The 10,756-nt window shown below is 34.9% G+C and overlaps 1 long non-coding RNA gene across 1 annotated transcript; it reads right to left on the bottom strand.

Annotated features, from left to right (window-relative positions):
- Positions 1-340: 340 nt before the first annotated feature.
- Positions 341-10,204, bottom strand: LOC108300724. Its single transcript, XR_001823569.1, has 3 exons — positions 10,103-10,204; positions 9,190-9,360; positions 341-473 (listed from the first exon to the last, which is right to left on the bottom strand). It is a non-coding gene; the product is annotated as an uncharacterized LOC108300724 (long non-coding RNA).
- Positions 10,205-10,756: the final 552 nt, after the last annotated feature.

Below are 10,756 nucleotides of genomic sequence, written 5' to 3'. Positions count from 1 at the left end.
CATCCACTTTTAATTTATGTTATGCACCTTCCATTGGGAGCAAAATGACTCATAGACAGTTAATGCTGTTTCCTATACTCAAACTCTGTGAGAAAATTCACTAAGTATATTGGTTGCTACATTTTTCTTTGATAAATATTGTATATGAGGAAGGCTCATGAGGCTTTATAATGCATAAGAGAGAAATTAACATCAGAGAATTTTTGGATTTATTGAAAAACCAATGCTTAACCCTATTCATAAATTCTTAAGAGATAAACAATATGAGGAAATGTGTAAAAATAATATATAATTATAACATCAAATAGTAAAATATTATAAAAAGAAAAAAAAATATTGCAGTAGTATTACGAGTAGCAGTAAAGCCAGGTTATCCAACATGAAGGACCCAGGGCCTAGCCAAAGAATTGGGACTAGGGCCGCAGCCCACAGAGTTAATCTCTCCACAGAAGCTGGGAGTCAGAAAAAGTAATCTGAGTGCAAGAACAAATTAGGGAATAGTAGAGAATACCAGACACAGACTCTAGAATATCTCAGAAATTAAAACAAAACAGAAAACTAGACTGACAGGTCAAGATGCTTAGTCTGGAGCCAAGAACTAGAAAAAAACTAAACGTATTATTTACCAAAATATGGTAGGTACTTCTCATACTTCAAGATACAATATAAGATAAATGTGTAGACATTTAAAAAGTACTATATGTGTAATTCATACTGCATATTTAAAAATGTAAAACTCATATTTAAAAATGTAAAACTATCAGTGATTTCATGAATATTACCAGTGAGAAAAACAGTAAGGCTGGTAGAGTGGTAGACCTCATGAATTGTAGGCATGTATTCCCATAAGTCTTTCAGAATTTCAGTTGTTGAACCAACCACTGTAACTATTTGGTATAAATTATATAAATTATTAATAAGAATTATGTACTGGACATCATTGTAAAGTTTCACATTGTTTTTAATTAAATCTTAAAATATTGCTTCTATTTACTAATAATTGTTTAGTGTATAAAATTTGTATAAATCAGAAAGTATAGATTGGTATTTAGTTATGTTCCCCTTCTCTCTCCTCTTTCATTCTGGAATGCATACTATATTAGTGATTAATTTTTTTAAATAGTTAAATGTTGAAATAATATATATTATTGGTGATTGTGAACAAAACCGAAAATTATTTGTGTCTCTTGCGTTTATTGATGAATCTATAGCACCTAGAAATGAGACACTGCATAAATATCGTTAGATAGGCTTATAAAACCCAGGTCAAAAAACAATGACAAAAGCACCCATCTTTTTGTGTTTAAAAATTTTCAGCTTTAAATGAAATAACGCAAATACGATTAAAATTTTTTTTTAATTTAAAATTTAGATTTTAACAGCTTGGTAATGAAAGTTAACTCACTTTTTAAAATTTAAATCTGGTCTCATATTCTGGATCAGAGCTATCCAGCCTGAAAAATCTCTTTAAGGTACAATAAGTAACCAAATTAAATTTAATGTATTAATAAATCAAAGCCTAAAATTTCAGTAGTTCTGATAAATAATATGTAGTACAACAGGGGGAGACATTGCAAGTGTTATGGCTTGGCTCTGTGTCCTCACAGAAGTCTCATGTTGAATTGTAAGCTCCAATGTTGGGGGAGGGATTTGGTGGAAGGTGATTGGATCATAAGGGCAGATTTTCCCCATGTTGTTCTCATGATAATGAGTGAGATCTCTCAAGGTCTGGTTGTTTCTCTCTCTCTCCCCTGCTCCTCTATGGTAAGATGTGCTTACTTCCCCTTCACTTTCCGCCATGATTGTAAGCTCCCTGAGGCTTCCCAGCCATGCTTCCTGTACAACTTGTGGAACTGAGAGTCAATTAAATCTCTTTTCTTCATAAATTACCCAGTCTCAAGTTGTTCTTTACAGCAAAGTAAGAACTGACTAATACAATAAGTATTAAGTAGTTATTTGATAACATTTAATTGCTAATCTCACAGCTGTTGAGATAATTCTCAGGGTCCTTATTAAACCTACTTTAAAATGGTCAGGAACCAGAAAAACAATATCATTGCTGAAGTAGAGTAGTTCTTAATTTTGGAATTAGAGATGCATTTAGAAATGTAAATTATCTATAATAATTCAAATCAAAATAGTGTACTACAACAGACAAAATCCAATCATGTCAGTTCACCTAATCTTTTCCATTTTGTCAGATGAAAGATAAATAATGGAGTCCATTTAGCTCTGCCAGACTAGAAGGACCCATCTGCATGGAGAATATCTTCTAAAATATATCAGTTCCTTCACAGCAAATATCAGCATGGCATAGAAATAACATAGTGAGATAAGCTTAACCAGTAAGAGATGTTTCACATAAATAAACTGTTGCTCTTGCTACAAAATCTAGTCTTGAATATGACACTTTGACCCTGGAGATACATAAGTGCCAAGATAAGTACTTAAAACTGCTAAACATCTTAATTGTATAAAGGAGTGATTCCACTGATTTCTAAAATTGTTTAATAAGGTTTTTAAAGAAATCAACCAGTGACTATTAATGATTACTGTTTTATACTGAAGTTTACAAGCCATTATGTAAGAAAAGTTCTGGATATTCTAAATTTTGAAGAACAAGTCTTTCTTGATGAAATTGTTAATCTTCAAAGAATGTTGGATGATTGGCAATGGATTGTCAGATCTCTCTCATGTGTTAAGTCTTTCTTGACAGTAATCATATCTCAGAAGGGATCCTCCTTCTGGCCAGCATCACAAGTAAACACAGGAATCTCTGTGATGTGAAACACCCTTTTCTTAAACTGAACAAAATCTAATCAAATATTCTTGTGGTTCTGAAGTTTTAAGTAGTTCTGTTAATTTTCCTAAGAAATTTATATTTTATATTGCTGTAAGTTGAAATAACTTTACTTCATTACTTTAATAATTTGCTTATGTCTGTATTAAAATCTATTAACTAGAACTAAGTTTGGTTGAAAGTAAAAGAAGCACTCAAAAGAACTGTGTCTTGAAAAAATCAAAACTTTGTATGTCTCTCATATGAGTCTATAGGAGGGAGGTCTAGGTCTGAAAAGGAATTCTCCTGCTAGTGGTTTTGATAATTTACTGAATATGAGGAGATTTCAAAAATGTGAGAACTGGAATGACTAAGATTTAGTTTGGGCAAATGAGTGCTATGAGTATCATTAAGTGACTATTATTAAGTGAAATAAGTATACTTAATATTACAAAAATTTATAATGTATATACATATATATATATATACACACAAAAAAAAATAATATATATATATATATATATATATATATATTTTGAGACTGAGTCTCACTCCATTGCTTAGGCTAGAATGCAGTGGTGCAATCTCAGCTCACCCTAACTTCTGTCTCCTGGGTTCAAATGATTCTCCTACCTCAGCCTCCTGAGTAGCTAGGATTACAGAAACGCACCACCATGCCTGGCTGATTTTTTGTATTTTTAGTAGAGACGGGTTTCACCATGTTGGTTCGGCTGGTTTCATACTCCTGACTTTGTGATCCACCAGCCTCGGCCTTCCAAAGTGTTAGAATTGCAGACATGAGCCACCACACAGAGCCTATAAATATTAATATAAAAGACAAGGAAGTAGGATAAAATTTGGATATGATGTGGTGAAATTATAGATGAACAGAATTTTAAAATGTTTATTGGGCTCTTGGAAGACTATTTTTGTATAATTAAATTAAAAACAGGAGACCTCAGTTAATGTCTGAGGCCATCTCTGTACTTTGAGTTGCTATATAACAAACTGCAAACTAAATTACTTGCATAAACAGACCAAAATCTAATTTGGGAGAATTTTTTTTTTTTTAAACAAATAGCCAGGTTTCTACCAATTATAGACAACTGAGCTGCAGCCAATCACAGGCAACCAACTGATCAGACCATGCCTTCCCCCACCCACTGCCCTCCCGAAACAAAATGCCTCTTTGCAGGACCAAATAAGGCAGATACCTAACTGTAGCCAATCAGATGACTTTTCTAATTTGCTTCTCTCTTTGGCGTATAAAAGCCCACTGCTCCCACAGCTCAGCAGAACTCTTTGCATCTGTTCTGTTTTAGAGTGCAGCCTAATTTATCAATTGTTCTTGCTCAGATATATATCATTAATTTAATTTGTGAAAAAGTTTTAACAGTCTGAAATGCCGTATTTGAAAATTGTCTATTTACCACTTGTAGTTTTGTTTTTTTATATAATTTATTCAATTTTATGTCTTGTACTGTATATCTGAGTAGTCACTGTAAATTCATGATAGAAAAATAAGTGGCAGAAGAATCTTAACAGTGGGACACCCATGAGTGTCACCAAGATAATTCCGCCCTAGATATCCTGTCATGTAATTTGTACATAGTACTGAAGATAAAAATGCTGTTTTTAAGGGAAAGGGTTGTAAGAAAAAAATGTTCAGTATTGATCCACGTAAATTATAGAGGTTGTCAGAACTTCCCAGTAGGAAGCAGAAGCTTAAGTCCATAGTCAAGGAAGAAGGTGATATTAGAAATAGAGAACTGGACATTATCACAATTAAGATGGCAGAGTAAACCATAGGAATAGTCAGTTTATCCAAAAAGGGAGTGTAGAGTAAGAAGATAAAATTTAAAAAAGAGAGAGAGAAATCCATGAAGTAAAAGACGCAATAAATAATGAGAACAGTAACCAGGTGGTCAATGAAATGGATGAGGAGTTTGTTGCCATGGAAACCAAATTAGTAGCTTAGAAAAGAAGTAGAGAAATAGTATTGACAAACCTGAACTAAAGATTTGATGTGTCACATAGGGGCCCAAAAAATGAAGCACAAGTTCTTCCCTTAGGGCCCCTGTGACTACAGTGAAGTAATGACTTACAATGAGTTTCTGGAGTACTCAAAATGAGAATGAAGGAAAAGTCAGCCAAAGAAAAGGAAATTGAACTAAAGTGGATTGGGTGGACTTGCAGCCTCTGTTCAGAACCCAAGTTTATGATTGTTGGGATAGGTAGTGTCGTCCTTGCAGTCTTTGATTTCTGCTCAGCCACGTGACAATAGGAATGGGCACTGGGTATGAAACGCTTCCATCCCAAGAGAAAAAGAGTCCACATAGTCTGTGCTGGGCTTATCACCTCATGTGACGATATCTTTACTTGTTTCAGACCCAAGGTTTGCTCCTCCTTTATCCTGGCTAAGCATGTGTGTCAATGGCCCCAAGTATATCCCCAGATTTTGGCACTGTAGACTCAGTAGGAAAGAGATTGTGGTCTTTCTATTCTGGTATATGTAAGCCAGTTGCCCTGTGTTGCTTTCCAAGGACACCCACTAGCCATGGTGGACTGGGGCACACCACTGGAGCTAATCTAGCTGTCTCTTCTCTATGTGAGTAAATGCATTGTTGAATCCAGTGCTTGCCTCTATTGTGTTTTTCATGGCAATTCCCATAGGAAGTTGCATTCAGTAGACATGTTTAGACTTCTCCTCCTGTTGCTTGGCATTGGAATGATCTTTGCTTTCCTCCATGTAGTTGGAGTCTTTCCCTGGCATGGTAAGCAGTGCATGGAGTTCTGTTCAACAATTACCCTTTCTGTGAAGGCAAGCTTCTGGCCACCATGAGACATGTGCCCAATTCTGTACCTGCCTGTGCATTTAGGGCTACAAAATTATGTTCCTTATAATGCTGAGGCATTATAAGGAATTCTGTGTTCCATTGTTTGATGAGCTTGCTATCAACACAAAACACAAATTAAAATGTAAAATGCTTCACTCAGTTTTCCATGCATGGGAGAAAGATTGTAATTGCTCTTGTCTGAACATTTATTCTTTGGACCCTAAGTATGTCTTCTGTGTTTTGTAACTTATACATAGTTTGATAATATGGATGGTCTACAGGTACCTATTATTTACCTGTTGGCCCATTCAAATGTATAAACTCTTGTTATTAAAGTGATATCCTCAAATGACAAAAATCCTGTTTTCAGCTGATTCTTTATCCTTTACATTGTCAGACCAAAAAAAAAATTACAATAACCTGATATTTTTCTAGAAATATTGAGAACAACAAAGAAATTTACTAGGCCAATGTATAAAATGTGATTCCACCTTGTTTAACTTCTGCAAGTATATGGCTGACTGTCTATATTGTTCTCACCTAGAGGACAGCCATAACACAGTACAAGAAAGTCGGTGGCCTAAAACAGCATAAATCTGTTGTCTCACAGTTGTAGTTGTGGAGGCTAGAAGTCTGGAATGGGTATGTGAACAGGACCATGTTTTTTTTCTAATCTTCTAGGGGAGCATCTCCTTGAGTCTAATGCTTGAAGCCCCAAGCATTCCTTGGCTATAGCAGCACAACTCCAGTCTCTGCCGCTGTCCTCACATGGCCATCCTCTTCCTATGTCTGTTTTCTCAAGGCTTTTTTCTTTGTGTCTGTTTTCTCTTCTAAGAATACCACTCCTTTGGAATTAGGATTTATACCAATTTATTAGGACCTCATCTTACCTAATTATATCTGCAAAGACCTAATTTCCAAATATTGTTAACATTCACAGGTACATACCATTAGGAATCAAACATATCTTTGGGGGATAACACATTTAATCCTTGGAAAATCCTCATTACTAAAATCCAATACTTAAATATTGCAGTGCATATTTCTTCTTTCTACTTTTTTTTTCACTGTTTAAGTGGCATGATCATAGCTCACTGCAGCTTCGAACTCCTAGGCTCAAGCAGTCTTCCCACCTCAGCTTCCCAGATAGGTAGGACTATAGGCACATACCACTACATCTGGGTGATTTTCTTATTTTTTATTTTTACTCTTTGTAGAGGCAGAGCCTCACTTTGTTACCCAGGCAGCTCTCGAATGCCTGGCTTCAGGCAATCCTTCTGCTGCAGCCCCACAAAGTGCTAGGATTACAGAAGTGAGCCACCATGCCCGGCCTCCTTCATTCTATTTCTGATACATCCACAAACTGTCTCTGCTAGGTCTACTGAAGTGAGGCACAACTAAGTGATTGATACTGATCACTGCAATGATAGTTAAAAGGTTGAATGTTAGTCCCAACCCTGGCTATAGAGATTTTAGAGACCACAGCTTGAAAATAGTGGTTTCCATAACAATGGAATCCTCTTAGGTGACCAAGCCACATTCAGAAAAGAGCTTACAGACGCCTCCACATTGGACTTTGTACACACAAAGAATAGGCTTTAATTGTTAAGGCAATAAGATGCAGACAGACTACCTTGACTAATATGCACATTTATATTAAGAGGTTGTACTGTTAAACTTTTATTTAACATAGCTAAAATGAAGGCCAATAAATGTGTATAATTCCTTCAATCACACAATTTCGGGTTCATGTTACAGTCATAGAGCTACTCTCTCAAAATGTAATCTATCTCGATGAGCAATATACATACATTTTTAATTTTCAACTTATATTTTAGATCCGGGGGTACATCTGCAAGTTTGTTATCTGGGTATATTGTGTACACTAAGGTTTAGGGTAGAATGATCCTATAACCCAGGAGCTGAATGTAGTACTCAAGAGGTAGATTTTCAACCCTTTTCCTCCATCCTTTCCCCATCTAGTAGTCTCTAATGTTTATTGTTGCCATCTTTATTTCTATGAGTAATGTTTAGCTGTCATTTCTACATAGTGTTTGGTTTTCTGTTCCCGCATTAATTCACTTAGGATAATGGTGTCCAGCTGTATCTGTTTGTGCAAAAAAAATCATAATGTTGTTGTTTTTGGTGGTTGTGTAGTATTCCACGGTATATATGTACTACATTTTCTTTACTTAATCTCCCATTGAAGGACACCTAGGTTGATTCCATGTCTTTGCTATTGTGAAGTCCAATGAGCAATACTTTTTTTAAAGAGTAAAATAGTTGTGATAAGCAAATATGTCCCTAAGTATTTTCAATGTATTATAAAAATGAACTAATAGTTTTAACATAAATGGTATTTAAATACCTGGAAAGCAAAAGGGTTACCAGATTTTTTTTTTCTGGTAGTGATCAGTTATGATTCTCCTTCATCTCTATTTAGAACACATACAGGTGTGTATCATGAAAACGTGTTTAGACTAGTGTATCTGTATTCATATCGTGATTCATTTATACATTCACACAATGGTTGAACAGCTATTTTGGCACCTATTATGTTAAATACTTTGGAGTTAGGTGTTGCATAGTGAAATAATCACGCAGACTCAGCTTGCATTGAGTTTACAGAACATGACAGAAAGAGGAAATTAAATATAAACAAGGATGCAGTTGTACACACTTGCAAAAGTGTTGTGAAGGAAATGCAGAGGGAGGTGTGAAAGTATACAGCAAGGGAAAATTATCTAGTCTGTTTCAGCCAAAGAATGTGTCCATGAGAAAATGATATCTGAGCTCTAAACACTGAGAAAGAATTAACTGAGGGAAGTGGCAAAAAGTATTTAATATGGAGAAAAGAAGCAGTCCGAAGGCATTGGGGGAAAATAATATTTAATTATAGGAATATAGAGTGCATGTAGGAAAATATGTAAAATGAGACTGGAGAAAAGGTGAGGGCCAGAAGTGACTGGAGGACACTGGCCCTGTTAGGGACCTGTTCTATATATTGAGACAGATACCTGTTATGGTCATATCTGCAGTTTAAAAATAAAATTCTGCTTACAGCTTGGAGAGGAAAAAAACTGGTGTATAGAAATAATTTAGCAGACATTTGTAGTATATTAGACAAGAGATGTTTATAGCATAGATTAGGAGTGTTGGAAATGAAGAGAAGTAAATTAATTGTACAAATATTTAAGATGTGTATAGGTACACATTGTGACAGATGTAATTCTTACTCATTATGTTGACTTTCCTGAGGACATCATTCTTGCTTATGGCATGTCTGTGCCCTTGAATGTTCTTACACATGTATTGGGAAGAGCAGGGAAGAATGTGGATAAGGGATAAGACAAAATTTGTCAAAGAATAATTACCTATTTAGAATTTCACTTCCAAACTCTCCTTAAGATATTCAGTCAATTCTGTGTTCTTACTCCCAATAAGTGCAATTTCCCTTCTATTAAAATACGTTATCTTCCTTTATTTTATTTCCACAGTTAACATGAGAGGTTTATCTATGCTATCTTTGGTTTGGGATGGACCCTCTTATATGATTTGCTGTCTTTTCCATACCTTCGACAAGTTGTTTTTCCTTCTGCCTGGTCATTAGGGTCCCAGGTCTGCAGGTACTCAGAAGTGAAGTCTGTTTTATTATTAGAAACACAGAACACTTGTTGTAAGTAGTCTTGGATTATGCCAGATACATCTAAATGTTTTTCTTCCTTCTGTCTCTGAAGTTTGAATCTGAAATGGAAACCAGCATGCTTATTTGTGCATTCCTAGACATTTTTGTTGCTCTGCATTACTTAGCCATCTCTCTCACAACTCACATCCACAGTTGGTATCTCAAAAGTTGTCCCTTTTTGTTTTAAAATACTTCCCCTACATCACATTATGCATATCTATGTCATGCATTCTTCCGGCACTAGGCTTATCACAATAAAGTTTATATTTTAGTCTTTCCAAATATATTTTATATTCCTCAAGCCTTCTGAGCATGCTAATATGAACTTCCGTTACTAGTAAGCCTTTGCTAACTTCTACAAAACCTGGCTTTTAAGATAAACATGTTTCCATATACACAAATTAATCCTTAATTTGAAAGTCATGGTTGAGTTAAGACATGTTTGTTTTTAACTGTATGTGACCTACACAAGATTTAATGATTCAAAGCTGGAAAAGGTAGGAGAAATTAAATTTATATCTTTCCTCTTTATAAGAATGTCATTTTCTTTCTTTATAAGATGGCATCTGGATACTTAGTGAAGCTTAGATAGCAAGTATATTGGAGACACAGTCCATGATCCATGCACTTATTTGCTATCTTGTTGAAAAGTTCCCTTTCAATATCCGCTTGATTGCTAGGCTGGAATTGACTAACATGTAGTTGATCCACAGTAATTTTTTTTTTCTTTTTAATATCAAGCAGTCACCAATGGCACACACCTGGCCATTATCACTCAGTACATCATTTTGATATTTTTACCTTGTTCAATGCTTAATTCTGAGCCACTGTCTCCTCAACACTTCAACTTATTATGCATACATCCTTCTAGGATTTTTGTCATCAGTGGGGTGGTTGCTATAGCTATTTCAATTAAACCAGAGAGAAGGTTCAGGTTAAAACGTAAAGAGACACTTAGAAGATATTTTGCTACTCTGTACATATGGTTGAAGTAATTCTACTTATAAGAACATTTCTAAATGAACTTTAAACATCAAACACCTTTAGAACATGTTAACATATAAAAGATTACATATAATTATAAGTTCAGGTAAAGGACTTTTTAAAAGTTAGGTACAATTAATCAAATGTATTGTATTCCATTATCTTATCTTAAATACAAGATGGGGAGGACTCATTTAGAGTACATATGAATAGAGAAAATAGTATTAGAAAGCCCTGAGTATATCCAAGGACCAAGAAAGGAATATAGGCAAGCTTCTTAGATTAGTGAAAGCAAAACAAACACACACACACACAAACACACACACACACACACACACACACACACAGAAAAATACAGGCACTAATACTATTTTGAATCTGACAGTTTATAATCCAAATGTGATTATATTTAAGAAAGATGTTAACAACGTAACAATCCTTCAAGTAAAGTATTACGCTGAAAAACGCAAT

This window comes from Cebus imitator, unplaced genomic scaffold, assembly GCF_001604975.1.
Source record: "Cebus imitator isolate Cc_AM_T3 unplaced genomic scaffold, Cebus_imitator-1.0 Scaffold29, whole genome shotgun sequence".
Lineage (NCBI taxonomy): Eukaryota > Metazoa > Chordata > Mammalia > Primates > Cebidae > Cebus > Cebus imitator.
Note: the sequence above shows the minus strand (reverse complement) of the source record. Positions and strands in the feature narration are given on the sequence as shown.